The sequence below is a fragment of the Triticum dicoccoides genome, chromosome 5A, assembly GCF_002162155.2.
Source record: "Triticum dicoccoides isolate Atlit2015 ecotype Zavitan chromosome 5A, WEW_v2.0, whole genome shotgun sequence".
NCBI lineage: Eukaryota > Viridiplantae > Streptophyta > Magnoliopsida > Poales > Poaceae > Triticum > Triticum dicoccoides.
Window position 1 is genome coordinate 172,149,428 of NC_041388.1, and position 16,358 is coordinate 172,165,785.

A 16,358-nucleotide genomic window follows, 5' to 3' on the forward strand; every position below is an offset into this window, starting at 1 on the left:
ATTTCCAGCATTCATTTACTTACGGCCCGTTACTGTCATTTTCTGCTTGTGGGCCAAATTCGGCCCATGGTTCTAGTCAGCCCGTTTGTGGTCCGTTAATACGTTGGGCCGTTTTCATATCGTCATCAAATACAGCCTATTAACGATGGCCCGTTACGGTTGGCCCATGAACGGACGATTCCAACTCTAGCCTGTTTACGGCCATAATGCGGCCTGTTATTGGCCCATGTTTAGCCAATCGATCATACGGCCCGTATAAGGCCCATTGATGATACGGCCCATAGAAGGCCCATTGTTTCTACGGCCCGTAGAAGGCCTACTGTTTCTACGACCCGTAGAAGGCCCACTGTTTCTATGGCCTGTAGGAGGCCCAGTGTCACTACAGTAAATATTAGCCCATGGTTATTGTGGCCTAGTTTTAAAAAATAGGTTATTGCAGCCACTAGTTAACCGCGGAAAAAGAACTGCAATGACTACAAGCAAACAAATAAACAAGACAACAAGGAAATAAATAAGCAAGCAACTAACGCTAGGCTATCACGGCTATTACACATATTACATCCACTAGGCATCAAAGTTCGCCACCAATGCAAATATAGGGAACAAAGCAGCATATCATATACACTGGCCGTCACAATTGGCCATGAGTGCAAATAAACGCGGCAGCAAAACAAGAGCATAACTGAAACAACTTCAGAAGAGCTCAAGAAACGTTATCCTGGGTATCCACCATGCTGGCAATAAGCTTAGCAAGCTGATTAGCTTTGTGCTGTTTGGCGCTAAAATCCTCCAACGCTTGCTGTTGCACCAGAAAGTATGCATCTGAATGCTCCAGGGACTTACGCAGTCCTTCCGCTTCTTGTCGCAGCATAGCTGATCGATGTCTTTCAGCTTGTAGTTGAGACTCAAGAAACCGAACTGATTCAGATAGTGAGTTTGAATAGCTTGTATAAGCGGTAGTGGCCAGAAACTCCAACACTAAACCAAGACAGGATGTGTCACTATCCTGAACCTTATCTGCATTACTTCCTTTACTATTGCTTAATAAGGCACTCTTCCCCAATATTCTGTCAGCATTCTAAAACAAGAAACAAGCAGACACATAACAAGTTTAGCATGTACTAGTATATGAAACTCATTTCGGTGAACCAGTTCATTAGTAAGGTGGGCAGGATTAAACTACCAAGTCTTCTATTGCCAAGTACTAGTACGTAATAAAAGCATCAAACAAACATATATCTATGTCCTATGGTAGCAATGGAATCTTAAATTAGAACAGTTGTTCTTCAGGTTTAGGCACTTGTTCTACATGAACAGAGTACAGTAAGACACAAGAATATAATACTTAAAAATAGAAAATGAGCTCATAGACCTTACCACATTCTTGGTTCGGGACCAGTACAGAACAAGGCGTTCCCAGTCATCGTCCAGTAAATGTGTCTCAGGAGAACGTAAGGGAATTTGATGAGTTTCTTTACCGGTGAAGTACGTTTTCTTCAGGTAATTCCGATACTGCCACCAAGCATTCTTGAAGATAGTAGAGGTATTAGCACAGGTTACCTCATCCTGAGTTTCCAAATCGTCCTTCTCTATAGAGAAAAATGGAAAAATTTGTTGTATTATAACCATCATGGAGGTAGGATGTATGGGACGAAGCAAAGTAATTGACATGAATAACATTACTTACACATAACTCCTGGACAAACACCTGCAACTGGCATTTTCCTTCATCTTCAGTATAATATTTCCAAGATGGGAAGATACGCACATACGATTTAACAACATCAAATGTGATAGATGCTAAATTACAACTAGCTGGTTGTGCTTCCTCCACAGGAATAGGCATACTAACTGGTGGAGTTGGGGTTCGCCATGATAGTACTGGCCCTATGGGCACTGGAGCTACCTTACTAACTGCTCTTGTTTGGGAGCTCTATGGTGGAGATGGTGTTGTGTCAACAGGAACTGGGTTACTATCGGCTAGGGTTAGGGTTAGATTGGGTGAAGCTGGTTCTCTGTCCATCGTAGTAGTGTTACAATCTGCGAGAGTTTGGGTTATGTATGGTAGGGCTGGTTCTTGTGCATGTACAACCGGGGTGCTATCTCCACCAAGAGGTAGCGCTGTTTTATTTGAAGACCGTGTTTTTAGTTCACTAGATACTGGCATCACCCGCTCCAATTCAAATGGATGATAAACAGGAAACATAGTTGAATGTACAGACATTGTATGAGAGACAGATGCAACAGATAGTGTGGAAAAAAGAGGGCAGGAAATAGTTGACATGTATATTGTTTAACTAAAACGGATAGCATGACATAATTTCACATATATGATGTCTATCTAAACTGGATAGCATAGCATAACATAATTCAAAGATAAGATGAATAACTAAACAGGATCGCATGACATAATTCACCTACATGTTATCTAAGTAATCAGGATCGCATCATTTAATTCACATATGTGATTTATATGCTAAATAGAGGGCATTCGATATGATGTCCGAACTAAGAACATGGTGTTGAATATTGTGTATATGATGTCTAAACTATGCAATGCAAGACACCGTATGCATGATATGAGCAGTATAACCGTGCCAAGTTAGAGCATACACCTCAGTGGGGGAATAGGACTGGTCATCTGTCTCTGAATCCATCTCTGAGGAGCTATCGGGACCCAACAAGAGATCTGCTTCGACAGGTAGCACTGTCTGCTCTGAAGGCCTTGTTTCACTCCAGATTTTTCCATCTCCCACCCAAATGGCTGATTCACAGGAAGAGTAGTTTAATGTACAAACATTGTCGACAAATGGAAATGTAATGAAGAAAAGGATGGGCAAGATATCATTCAAATATATGATGCCTGGTTAAACAGGATGGCATTGCACATTTCACATATATTATGGCTGGCTAAAAGACATGAGACTGCATAATTCCTATATATGATATAGAAACTAAATAGGTTACATTATAGAACATATCTAAACAAAGCAGATGGCATATATGATGTTAAAAGTAGGCACTGCAAGGCAACATATGCATGATATGACTAACATCATCATGCCAAGGTAGAGCAAACACCTTGGGAGTAAATAGGAGTGGTCAGCGGCGTCTGAATCTGCCTCAGAACAGATATCTTCCTCTGGATTACAATCTGGAGAGGGGTGGGGAGGGTTTGCCATTGAACCCACCATGGAGCGATGTCTGCATGACATTGTATTGCTGCGCAAAACTCTTCTCTTTTTCTCTACATGTTCAGCATGACTATGTACAATATCTGACATGCATACGAAAAAAATATGGTGAGATTATGTAAGGAGAGCATGCAGAAATTTAGAGTGATGGTAACAACCAGTGGATCGATGTTTTTCTGTTGAACCAAAATAGCCCTAATGGATCGACGTGAATGTATAGCAATAAGTGATGCAACAAGTGTACAACCTCTTTGTCATAGCCGTGTCGACCTCAGCATCATTGGGTTGGTCGCTAAAGCAGTTGAGGCAGAGGTGGCTGTCGGAGGTGTCCAGGAAGATCTGAGTAATCTGTAGATGGCGTCCAGGGCACTGCTCTGTTGTGACGGATCGTTCTATCGTTGGAGCAGCTCCGGTGAGCCGTAAGACATCAAGGCTGAAGCAGCACAAGACAGACATTGTCAATCTCAAGTGGGATTCTAATAGAATCTCCAATAGATGATGTAAAATGGATGTAAAATTAACATCACCAAAAACCACCTGACTACAACATATGAGGTAAAAACTGTTGACTCTAAACTTAACTGTCGAAACTGAAATTTACTGTGTCTGAATGCTACTGTCGAAACTGAACGCAATGGTAGCAGAGAGGCACTTGACATGTAGTTTAGGGAGGGCCTGCAGTTCATCTTCAACCTGCACCCCCCCTAAGCCGCCAGCCACCACTGGCCGAACCGCCAGCCCCAGCGCCGCCTCGCCGCCCCGAAACAACTCGCCACTGCCGCCCCGGCCAGCCCTCTAGGCCCTCCGCCCCCAGCGTAAACCCTAAGATAGATAGTGGGGTACCTCTCCGGCGAGCCCCCGTCCCCACTGCGGGTGGTTCTTCCTTAACTCCGGCGAGCCCCCCAACCCCTGAAAATCGACTGACCAAAAAGTCGATTCAGTCGATTGAAGTGTGGCTTAATTGGAGCAGAGCAGCAGCACAAGCGAGGGGGAGAGCAGCAGCTGGGCGAGCAAGCAATCGAGCGAGAGCAGGAGTAGCAGTAGCAGATCCGGCTGGTATGGACGCCGCCGCCGAAGGGGCCCCGCACTGGGGGAGAGCCGCCATGGAGATGTCGCCCGCGGTGCCGGCTTCAAGGTAGCCGCTCCATGGGGGTGTGAGATGGAGCACCGTCGGTGCCGGGAGGTCGAGTTAAGGAGAATGTGCGATGCGATGAGTGTACAACCTTTTTGGTGGCGCCGAGTAGGCCTCGGCTTCGTCCGAGGAGTCGGTGTGGATGCTGCGGTTCCGGTGGAGCAGGTTAAGGCGGCACTATGGGGATGGAGCAGCCGCGATAGATGAGGCGATCGTCAGAGAAGCTCCTTGGAGGTGGAGGACGGGGCGGCTGAACTGGCGGGACGACGAGATGGACGACGGATCCTCATCCGGGGAGGTGGACGAGGGACGTCGAGCTGTTGCGCTGGACGACATCGTCAGGGAAGAGGCTCCGGGTGGGCAGCGGTGACGTGGCAGACGGATGAGGGTGGGGTTTCGCGGCTGGAGCGGAGAGGTTATGGCGGCCTGGGATTTCGAATGGCGAAAAGTGGGCGATGGGAGGGGTGAAGCATGACTTAGGAACGCGCTTGTCCAAAATGTAGGGTGTGTTACAAAAGTACCCCCCACCGATTTGAACTAGCGGCCCTTTCGGCTTAGGGTTAGAAGGGGGATTTCGCGTGTCGGGATTTGGCAGCTGGAGGGAGTTTTCGCGCGCATTGTAATTTTGGGATAGCAAGGCGCGGGTTGTGAAGGCGCCAGTTTTGGGAGCACGATATCTAAATTTTCGGGATATAACAAGACGCGGGTTGAATTTTAGGGACAATCTTAACGTGTAGTAATATTGTACTTGTACGTACCAAATCAATTTGCACTTCCCTCAACCAAAAAGAAAATGAAAAAAATAAAACTATTCACACCACACAAAGAGAGAGTCTTGCCCCGCTTTACTATACAAATGCTATTCAAAGCTACTCCCTCCTTCCATCTATATAGGGCCTAATGCGTTTTTCGATGCTAACTTTGACCAAATATTAGAGCAATGATATATGACATGCAACTTACACAAAGCACACCATTAAATTCGTCTGTGAAAGGTTCTTTCAATGATATAATTTTCACATTGTGCATGTCATGTACTATTAATCTTGTCAATAGTCAAAGGCGGTCTTAAAAATCTCATTACGCCCTATATAGATGGAAGGAGGGAGTATGAATCCATGTTATGTACGATTAAATTTTTTCGCTTGCTGTATAATGCATGTAACCTACTCATACCAACATTTTAGTGCATTCCAAATGTCTATACTACCGCTGCAATTCGAACTAAATTTGAATTCGTTTCTCTATTTCAATAAGAATCTACAATCATGATTGTTGCCAACTTCAACCATCATAGTTTCCTTGCTATCCGCTAGATATAAATCAGACGGCCTATAATGCAGGATGGCAGGCACACCATCATCAACAACTCCGTTTTTTATAAGAGTAGAGATAAAACATATTAAATGTAGTATACTATGTTCATAACCACACCATGTGTATCACCGTTATATATATTCACACATCCGTCGGTTTGAAACACTATGATAAATTCTTCAAATATCCGAATTCGCTTTTTATAATGAAGTATATATGATCTCTATTCATCTTTTACACCCACACAACCCTCTTATCTTTGTAGCTAGCGCTAACTTTCTCTTGTGCATGCACACGCCCGCATCCCTCTCACCCTCCCTCAGCATTCTCTAGCTCCATCGGGCAAATTCGTATTTTCACTTTAGGTCATTCACCCATGGTGTGTGTAGGCCCCCCAGCTCCTTCTTTACGGCACACATCGATTGATATGCCTCTCTAGCCAGGTGTGCCTAGCACAAACACAAGCTTTCCCTCTTCTCTTGTCACCGTCCATGCCTCACTCCCACCGCTCTTTTCATTGTTCTCGTACTCGCACACTCCTCCCCCTCGATATAGTATGCCTCTCGTACCACCTCCTACATGCATCCCTCTCTATCTATCCTTCTCCTCGTGCCTCATTGGCTTCTAATACACGTGCATGTATACCGATTGATCTCCCAACATATACCTAGATCGACTTTAACTACCCCCCATCGATTGACATACCTCACAAGTTATGTCTCTCCTTTATCTTACAAAGGGAGATTGATCTTCCTATGTAGTTACGTCTGCTTACCACACCCACATCGTCCCCCCTCATCATTCGTGCATGCCTCCTGACCCGTCTCTCACACGCACATGAACAGACAACAAGCAGCCATCTCCTCTCTTATTGATATTGCGGGCGTGCCCTCCGTTTGTCTAGCAAGCCTATCCCACCATTTGTTAGAAGAAACTCCACTACCACCCCCTCCAACACTCTAGCTCTGTCTCTCTCCCAACCTTAGTCATCTCCTGCACATATGCATGGATGTCGATCGATCTCCCTCAATACATGAGGCAGACTGATCTCCTTAATACATGAAGTAGGCCTATCTCCTCCTCCACACATATACCAGCCATTGTACCTCTATAGTTAATTGGGCCTCCCTCTTCCCCTACCACACACCGATAGTCGAGCGCTGCAGGTAGGTATCCATGCCACAGAGACAAAGTGCACATGTCCCATCTCATGTTCCAGTAGGCCAACCACTCTATATCTTTGACGTGGGCACACACAAATTTGATGGCACTCTTTATCGATCGCGCGCGCGCACACACACACATCATCTCTCTCTTCGATTCTATGGACACCTCAAGCCGATGATACCTCCACTATCTTCTCGTGGATCGCCCCCTCTATATATATGTTATATCCAGGACTCTATTTCACACACATTGCATATGTTAAATTTTTTGATTGACCCCCCCCCCAAAACTCTCAAGAACCCACACACTATATCTCTCTAGGTTTGTATCTCTCTCACACAATCCCACGCAGGTGGTGTACATATACAAGAAGAGAATAGGTGCATCGTGCATGTACTCATGCTTCGTGCCCAGCCACACCCGCGCGGGTACACGGTGGAGCTCATTTCTTTACGAAAATGGCAGCCCACGTGCTAATTTGAACGCCTGTAGCGGTTGTTTACCTAGGGAGGTCATGTACCACGCGTGCACGAAACAAAGTTCGACTTGACGCGTTGCCGCATTATTTTTAAATAAAGTTATAGCGCTCAATGGCACATACACAGAATATAAAACGATTTTTATGGAGGAAAAGGTAGTCCGCTCTTTAGAGTATCTCACACAAGGCTCCGGTGGTCTCTCTCTCTCTCACCGTTGGTCACTGATCCGGCCGCATCCCGTTCGGCGGGGGAAAGGGAGTGCGGTGGCCTCTCTCTCTCTCTCTCACCGTTGGTCACTGATCCGGCCGCATCCCGTCTGGGGGAAAGGGAGGAAGTGCATCGTTTCTCCGTTCGACGGTGCCGAGGCAACACGTCCCGATCTGCAGTACACGCCGTTCTCTCTAACCAAGCTCCGGCGCGGCAGGGCCTACGCCACCTGCTCGCAGATTCCGCCCGCCGCTGCTCACCTAGTCACATCCCGACGACCTCCAGGTATCCCCTCTGGCCTTGCTCCACTGCTCGTTTTCCCATGTCGTTGCATGTGGATCTTCCATAGTTCTTTGCCCAAAACGTCGCTCGTCCAGTGTACTTTCCATATTGCATTCTTGTCCTCACACCATTTTAGAAAAATACAACCGTGTTGTTATCTTCCCTTAGGACAAGGAATATGCTTCTTTTTTGTCGTCGCATGTGTCATCAACTGTTATTGGCCAGTAATTATTTCCTTTCTACCGCTTTTTTCAAATAGGGCTATCCATTTCACGTCGTTGCTATTGCGACCTTTTGGTGAACTGCACAAATCACTTTTTTCTTAAGAGTGTTTTGTGTAGTTGTACTAAAATGTCACACGGGCAACGTCTCTACATTTCAGTGCGACTGCATAAAGGGAGATTGGTTTTGCTCTATCCGCCTCATCCAACTCCGAGCCTAATCTTCTCCAACTAGTTAGTCTTAAGAGAGTGTGCAAAGGTGACCGACTTCTATTTGTGTGTTTATTGTTTCATCAGAAGTCCTCTATTATCGTAATCACACTTGTTATCTTTGGAACAGGGACGCTCAGCTCTATTTTAGTGGAACTGCAGAAAATGATCGGAATGTTTTATGCTCCAGACAGCTACTTTTTCCCCAACATGCCTTGTTGATTTAGACAGAGCTGGGGGGACGTTGCTGCCAATGAAAGCACGGATCAATTTTAATTTAACACCTTCTCACAACTTTGTCTTCAATTGTGATGTAATTATTAGCTCTGATATGCTAATAATTGACATGCATTAGCAAGGAAGTTAGTTTTTTATTGTTTCCGAAAGAGCATTGATGGCAAGACATGCGAAACAAAAGCTGAAAGCTCACACCATTGTACAATTTCATGTCGCTGGAAAATTATTTGTATAGTACATCAATTATGTAAACAAATGATGGAAGCTTGATAGCATTGCCAGAAGCCTCTTCATCATCCGGGTCCATGTGCCATGCACAAAATTATACTCCTTCGTTCCTAAATATTTTCTTTTTACAAATTTCAAACGGGCATATTTTAGAGTGTAGATTCACTCATTTTGCTTCGTATGTGTACTCCCTCCGTTCCTAAATATTCTATTCGTCTTAACAGAGATTTCAACAAGTGACTACATACGGAGCAAAATGAGTGAATCTACACTCTAAAATATGTCTATATACATCCGTATGTGCCAGTCCATTTGAAATCTATAAAATGACAAATATTTGAGAGAGAGAGTAGTCACTCGTTGAAATCTCTAGAAAGACAAATACTCCAGAGTATATTTAAGAACCGAGGGGGTAGTGCACAACCGCATGGGAGACTCAGCCCGGTCGTTGCGTCGCATTAATAGTGAGTAATGAGCAGTCAAATCATAAGCCCCACCTTTCCCACTGTAAGTTGCTCTGAAGAAGCAACCATCAATACGATCTTCTTTGAATCTGCTCATACTACTCCATCCGTCACTGTTTATACGGCACGCTTCAAAAAAAGAAAAAAAATCTATGGGACCAAGGCGACTAGCGATCGGCCTGAAAAATAGCATTGGTAGTTATAGCACGGCGTCTAGTACTAGAGGGAATAATGCGTACACACATGCATGCAGTGCTTCCACCCCTGGTACACACATGCATGCACTGCGTAGTAGTACAGTACATGGAGAGAAAATTGTGGACTTGATTGCGGTTACCATGCCCTAATTAATTGAGCATTATACCAAACGCGTCTAAAGTCTCTCTGGTGGTGGAAACGCATTGAGAGAAATGCATCATAATGAAGCGCGCCCTGTAAACTGTGACGGAGGGTGGAGTAGTATGAAGGTGCAAAACCAAGTACGCGTACTACTGCGCTTGGCTCTTCGCCCCTTCGTGAAGTCGAACAATGATGGTACTCCACATGTTGGGTACTACAGTGTATGCCTCTGATAATCTGACACCGAATGGACTGATGCATGTCCACCGAGGGTAGGTTGCATTAGTCAAAAGGCGTAAGCGAGCTTCACCTTGTCCTGCAAGCTTCTCCTCGTTCTGTGAGTTGATGGGACACACCAAAAAGTAGTGCTAGTCCATACTCCCTCCTTTTCGGTTAATATGGCTTAATCTTTTTTGCGGGTAAATGAGAGATCTTTATTCATATATAAGCATTCTTAGGACGATCAGCCAAGACACTAGTCACTAGGAAGCGAGGTACCCCGCAAAAAAAGAAGTAGGAAGCGAGGTGTTTCATCAAGCCAGCTCTCGGCCACATTCAAAGTGCAGCAAGCACGGTTCGCACGAAGATGTGCCGCAAGGTTTGCTGACTTGTTTACATGCTGAATAACAAAAAAAGAGGAAATATTACTGAGCGCTACTATTTGTAACAGGATATGAGCCAGAATTAACACTACAAGAAATATGTCAACTAGTGACCTTCTATCAGTGACCCTGGAAGAATTGGTCATAGATTCATGACCATTTGAGACCAATTGGTCAAAAGCTGTTCGGGGAGCTCCAAACCCTAAACTATAATGACCATTTTGGTTAGAAAGGTTGTAATTTCCTTACACAAAATGGTCATAAAGAAGATAGCACTAGTCCCTTGCCTTATTTCTAGCTGATCATGACCAATATAGATGGTCATAACCTTGTAAATTGTGGTCGGTTCCTATGACTAGGCGCCACCTCATCAGTTTTGCCTATGTGTCATGTCCATGTGGTAGTTTTTGCCCTAGCTTGTGAAGCAACCTATATTTCTATCATTCCCAAAATTCCAAAAAAATCTCATAAATTCTTTGGGTCATATCTTCATCAAATATGTAAAGAACCTTCCTTGTCTAGTTCAAAAATAATTCAAAATATTCATTTTTCTATTCTGTTCACAACATCACTTTTGAAGGAAATATGCCCTAAAGGAAATAATAAAGATATTATTTATTTCCTTATATCATGATAAATGTTTATTATTCATGCTAGAATTGTATTAACCGGAAACATAATACATGTGTGAATACATAGACAAACAGAGTGTCACTAGTATGCCTCTACTTGACTAGCTCATTAATCAAACATGGTTATGTTTCCTAACCATGGACAAAAGAGTTGTTATTTGATTAACGGGATCACATCATTAGGTGAATGATCTGATTGACATGACCCATTCCATTAGCTTAACACCCGATCGTTTAGTATGTTGCTATTGCTTTCTTCATAACTTATACATGTTCCTATGACTATGAGATTATGCAACTCCCGTTTGCTAGAGGAACACTTTGTGTGTTACCAAACGTCACAACGTAACTGGGTGATTATAAAGGTGCTCTACAGGTGTCTCCAAAGGTACATGTTGGGTTGGCGTATTTCGAGATTAGGATTTGTCACTCTGATTGTTGGAGAGGTATCTCTGGGCCCTCTCGGTAATGCACATCACATAAGCCTTGCAAGCATTGCAACTAATGAGTTAGTTGTGAGATGATGTATTACAGAACGAGTAAAGAGACTTGCCGGTAACGAGATTGAACTAGGTATTGAGATACCGACGATCGAATCTCGGGCAAGTAACATACCGATGACAAAGGGAACAATTTATGTTGTTATGCGGTCTGACCGATAAAAGATCTTCGTAGAATATGTAGGAGCCAATATGAGCATCCAGGTTCCGCTATTGGTTATTGACCGGAGACGTGTCTCGGTCATGTCTACATTGTTCTCGAACCCGTAGGGTCCGCACACTTAAGGTTTCGATGACAGTTATATTATGAGTTTATGCATTTTGATGTACCGAAGTTTGTTCGGAGTCCCGGATGTGATCACGGACATGACGAGGAGTCTCGAAATGGTCGAGACATAAAGATTGATATATTGGAAGCCTATATTTGGATATAGGAAGTGTTCCGGGTGAAATCGGGATTTTACCGGAGTACCGGGAGGTTACCGGAACCCCCCGGGAGGTATATCGGCCTTAGTGGGCTTTAGTGGAAGAGAGGAGAGGTGGCCAGGGCTGGGCCGCGCGCCCCTCCCCCCTAGTCCGAATAGGACAAGGAGAGGGGGCCGGTGCCCCCCTTCCTTCTCTCTCTCCTCTTTCCCCCCTCCCGAATCCTATTCCAACTAGGAAAGGGGGGGAATCCTACTCCCGGAGGGAGTAGGACTCCTCCTGGCGCGCCCTCTCCTGGCCGGCCGCACCCCCCCCTTTGACCCTTTATATACGGAGGCAGGGAGCACCCCTGGACACACAAGTTGATCCACGTGATCATGTTCTTAGCCGTGTGCGGTGCCCCCTTCCACCATAGTCCTCGATAATATTGTAGCGGTGCTTAGGCGAAGCCCTGCGACGGTAGTACATCAAGATCATCACCATGCCGTCGTGCTGATGGAACTCTTCCCCGACACTTTGCTGGATCGGAGTCCGGGGATCGTCATCGAGCTGAACGTGTTCTAGAACTCGGAGGTGCCGTAGTTTCGGTGCTTGATCGGTCGGGCCGTGAAGACGTACGACTACATCAACCACGTTGTGATAATGCTTCCGTTGTCGATCTACAAGGGTACGTAGATCACACTCTCCCCTATCGTTGCTATGCATCACCATGATCTTGCATGTGCGTAGGAATTTTTTTGAAATTACTACGTTCCCCAACAGTGGCATCCGAGCCTAGGTTTTATATGTTGATGTTATATGCGCGAGTAGAACACAAGTGAGTTGTGGGCGATATAAGTCATACTGCTTACCAGCATGTCATACTTTGGTTCGGCGGTATTGTTGGACGAAGTGGCCCGGACCGACATTACGCATACGCTTACGCGAGACCGGTTCTCCCGACGTGCTTTGCACAAAGGTGGCTAGCGGGTGACAGTTTCTCCAACTTTAGTTGAACCGAGTGTGGCTACACCCGGTCCTTGCGAAGGTTAAAACATCACCAACTTGACAAACTATCGTTGTGGTTTTGATGCGTAGGTAAGATTGGTTCTTGCTTAAGCCCGTAGCAGCCACGTAAAACATGCAACAACAAAGTAGAGGACGTCTAACTTGTTTTTGTAGGGCATGTTGTGATGTGATATGGTCAAGACATGATGCTAAATTTTATTGTATGAGATGATCATGTTTTGTAACCGAGTTATCGGCAACTAGCAGGAGCCATATGGTTGTTGCTTTATTGTATGCAATCCAATCGCGCTGTAATGCTTTACTTTATCACTAAGCGGTAGCGATAGTCGTGGAAGCATAAGATTGGCGAGACGACAACGATGCTACGATGGAGATCAAGGTGTCGCGCCGGTGACGATGGTGATCACAACGATGCTTCGAAGATGGAGATCACAAGCACAAGATGATGATGGCCATATCATATCACTTATATTGATTGCATGTGATGTTTATCTTTTATGCATCTTATCTTGCTTTGATTGACGGTAGCATTATAAGATGATCTCTCACTAATTATCAAGAAGTGTTCTCCCTGAGTATGCACCGTTGTGAAAGTTCTTCGTGCTGAGACACCACGTGATGATCGGGTGTGATAGGCTCTACGTCCAAATACAACGGTTGCAAAACAGTTGCACACGCGGAATACTCAGGTTATACTTGACGAGCCAAGCATATACAGATATGGCCTCGAAACACGGAGACCGAAAGGTCGAGCGTGAATCATATAGTAGATATGATCAACATATTGATGTTCACCAATGAAACTACTCCATCTCACGTGATGATCGGACATGGTTTAGTTGATTTGGATCACGTAATCACTTAGAGGATTAGAGGGATGTCTATCTAAGTGGGAGTTCTTTAAGTAATATGATTAATTGAACCTAAATTTATCATGAACTTAGTACCTGATAGTATCTTGCTTGTTTATGTATGATTGTAGATAGATGGCCCGTGCTATTGCTCCGTTGAATTTTAATGTGTTCCTTGAGAAAGAAAAGTTGAAAGATGATGGTAGCAATTACACGGACTGGGTCCGTAACTTCAGGATTATCCTCATTGCTGCACAGAAGAATTACGTCCTGGAAGCACCGCTGGGTGCCAGGCCTGCTGCTGGAGCAACACCAGATGTTATGAATGTCTGGCAGAGCAAAGCTGATGACTACTCGATAGTTCAGTGTGCCATGCTTTACGGCTTAGAATCGGGACTTCAACGACATTTTGAACATCATGGAGCATATGAGATGTTCCAGGAGTTGAAGTTAATATTTCAAGCAAATGCCTGGATTGAGAGATATGAAGTCTCCAATAAGTTCTATAGCTGCAAGATGGAGGAGAACAGTTATGTCAGTGAGCATATACTCAAAATGTCTGGGTATAATAATCACTTGATTCAATTGGGAGTTAATCTTCCAGATGATTGCGTCATTGACATAATTCTCCAATCACTGCCACCAAGCTACAAGAGCTTCATGATGAACTATAATATGCAAGGGATGAATAAGACTATTCCCGAGCTCTTCGCAATGCTGAAAGCTGCGGAGGTAGAAATCAAGAAGGAGCATCAAGTGTTGATGGTCAGCAAGACCACTAGTTTCAAGAAAAAGGGCAAAGGGAAGAAGAAGGGGAACTTCAAAAGGAACAGCAAGCAAGTTGCTTCTCAAGAGAAGAAACCCAAACCTGGACCTAAGCCTGAAACTGAGTGCTTCTACTGCAAGCAGACTAGTCACTGGAAGCGGAACTGCCTCAAGTATTTGGCGGATAAGAAGGATGGCAAGGTGAACAAAGGTATATGTGATATACATGTTATTGATGTGTACCTTACTAATGCTCGCAGTAGCACCTGGGTATTTGATACTGGTTCTGTTGCCAATATTTGCAACTCGAAACAGGGACTACGGATTAAGCGAATATTGGCTAAGGACGAGGTGACGATGCGCGTGGGAAATGGTTCCAAAGTCGATGTGATCGCAGTCGGCACGCTACCTCTACATCTACCTTCGGGATTAATATGAGACCCAAATAATTGTTATTTGGTGCCAGCGTTAAGCATGAACGTTATATCTGGATCTTGTTTGACGCGAGACGGTTATTCATTTAAATCAGAGAATAATGGTTGTTCTATTTACATGAGTAATATCTTTTATGGTCATGCACCCTTAAGGAGTGGTCTATTCTTATTAAATCTCGATAGTAGTGACACACATATTCATAGTGTTGAAGCCAAAAGATGCAGAGTTGATAATGATAGTGCAACTTATTTGTGGCACTGCCGTTTGGGTCATATCGGTATAAAGCGCATGAAGAAACTCCATACCGATGGGCTTTTGGAAACCACTTGATTATGAATCACTTGGTACTTGCGGACCGTGCCTTATGGGTAAGATGACAAAGACACTGTTCTCCGGTTCTATGGAGAGAGCAACAGATTTGTTGGAAATCATACATACAGATGTATGTGGCCCGATGAATGTTGAGGCTCGTGGCGGATATCGTTATTTTCTCACCTTCACAGATAACTTAAGCAGATATGGGTATATCTACTTAATGAAACACAAGTCTAAAACGTTTGAAAAGTTCAAAGAATTTCAGAGTGAAGTTGAAAAGCATCGTAACAAGAAAATAAAATTCCTACGATCTGATCGTGGAGGAGAATATTTGAGTTACGAGTTTGGTGTACATTTGAAACAATGTGGAATAGTTTCGCAACTCACGCCACCCGGAACACCACAGCGTAATGGTGTGTCCGAACGTCGTAATCGTACTTTACTAGATATAGTACGATCTATGATGTCTCTTACTGATTTACCGCTATCGTTTTGGGGATACGCTCTAGAGATGGCCGCATTCACGTTAAATAGGGCACCATCAAAATACGTTGAGACGACGCCTTATGAAACTGTGGTTTGGCAAGAAACCAAAGTTGTCGTTTCTGAAAGTTTGGGGCTGCGATGCTTATGTGAAAAAGCTTCAACCTGATAAGCTCGAACCCAAATCGAAGAAATGTGTCTTCATAGGATATCCAAAGGAAACTATTGGATACACCTTCTATCACAGATCCGAAGGCAAGACTTTTGTTGCTAAATTCGGAAACTTTCTGGAGAAGGAGTTTCTCTCAAAAGAAGTGAGTGGGAGGAAAGTAGAACTTGACGAGGTAACTGTACCTACTCCCTTATTGGAAAGTAGTACATCACAGAAACTTGTTTCTGTGACACCTACACCAATTAGTGAGGAAGCTAATGATGATGATCATGAAACTTCAGAACAAAATACTACTGAACCTCGTAGATCAACCAGAGTGAGATCCGCACCAGAGTGGTACGGTAACCCTGTTCTAGAAGTCATGCTACTAGATCATGATGAACCTACGAACTATGAAGAAGCGATGGTGAGCCCAGATTCCGCAAAATGGCTTGAAGCCATGAAATCTGAGATGGGATCCATGTATGAGAACAAAGTATGGACTTTGGTTGACTTGCCCAATGATCGGCAAGCAATTGAGAATAAATGGATCTTCAAGAAGAAGACTAACGCTGACGGTAATATTACTGTCTACAAATCTCGACATGTCGCAAAAGGTTTTCGGCAAGTTCAAGGGATTGACTACGATGAGACCTTCTCACCCGTAGCGATGCTTAAGTCTGTCCGAATCATGTTAGCAATTGCCGCATTTTATG